This window comes from Miniopterus schreibersii (genome assembly GCF_964146895.1).
Source record: "Miniopterus schreibersii genome assembly, chromosome: 20".
NCBI classification, from domain to species: domain Eukaryota; kingdom Metazoa; phylum Chordata; class Mammalia; order Chiroptera; family Miniopteridae; genus Miniopterus; species Miniopterus schreibersii.
The window spans coordinates 16,630,174-16,631,648 of NC_138122.1; positions in this window are offsets into that span (position 1 = coordinate 16,630,174).

The window sequence follows — 1,475 nt, forward strand, 5'->3', positions numbered from 1 at the left end:
GGACTGTGCTGGGTGTGGGTGATTGGTGCTGTACTGTATTTTGAAGAGGACCTGATGGGTTGGGAGGGGCCTGGGGTGGTTTCGAGAGAAAAGGAATCAAGGACTCTTGAGGTTCCGAGCAAGGGGACAAGTGCTTATTTGCTGTGATGGGGTGGAGGGAGGGTGGAGGGAGGAGCGGAGCAGGATCCAGCCCTGCTTCAAGCCCAGCAGATAACCAGGAGCTAGCACTTGGGAGAAGGGTGCACCGTTAGTAGATGGTGGGAAGTCAGCCAGGCAGTGGGGGGGGGGGTGAAAGGAGCCTTAACACCAGCTTGGGGCCCCTCCTATGTTTGGAGGTCGGAAGAGGGGAGGCAGCAAGTGACGGGAGAACTGAGAAGGAACAAGCATTTGATTTGGCAACGCGTATGTGCAGGAGGGCTGGGGAAAGTGCACAGGACGGCGCCTGCCCACCTGAGCACAGGCGAGCAGTGCAAACCCAGTGGGCAGCAGCGAGTGGTGCGCCAGCCCCTCAGATGCTTCCCAAAGCCCTGCTCCCAATGGGGCAGGGATGGAAGGGAAGTAACTTGTTCCAAATTCTTGTTCCTTCCCCTGGCTAAAGGTGACACTCTCCCCTTGAACCTTTGGACACGAGTTGGTGTTTTTTCGACTCGATGTTAAGGCCTGCTAGTTTCTTGAACATGTGTCTAGTGATCGTCTTTATTAGACTTGGGAAAAACTTTTCCCAGGCAGGCATGCCAGGGCCTCAGTCTTGAATGATGAACTAACACATGCACAGGTGGTAAGGCTTCAATCTACTGGCCAGGACTTGCGTCAGGTCAAGACTGATCAAAAAGGCCATGAAGGAGGGTCTGGGGCTCTTCTCATCTTGTGCCCGATTTTAGAAACATGCCCATTGGAAAAAGCCGACATTTGACCCTGCACAAGGCAACTAGGGACTAGATCTTAAATGTGGCCTTTTAGTATCAGGCTGTTTACCAAATTTGAAAACTCCAACCCTGTAACATTAAGGAAGCACCAGTATCACGGAGCAGGAAGAGTGAGAATGACCCCTTCTTGACCTTTCCCTAGGTCTCCTGCAGTGCGCAGAGCCCGACTCACTGCCCATTAAGCTACACCACTGCCTGGGAGTGGCACCCGGAGGCCCCTGTGAAGTGAAAGGGCTTGGGAAGGCTTCAAGCCACAGCCACAGGTCGTCCAACACAGCAGCCCTCACTGCAAACGGCAAACCTGGGTGGTGACATTCCCTCAAGGTAAGGTCCAGGGTCAAAATGACCCAACAACCCCCCTCCCCCGTTCCTGGCTAGCAGTACTGTGACCAACATGCGGTCTCGCTTTTTCATGTCAGGACCATTGCAGATTTTCCCTTACATGACACTTTAGTGAGCCGTTTGTCTGGATGGCACCCCACTCCCTGGTGGGACAGGGGCCTGCTCCAAGTAGACACGTAGCAACTGCAGAACAGAGGCCGAGAAGGA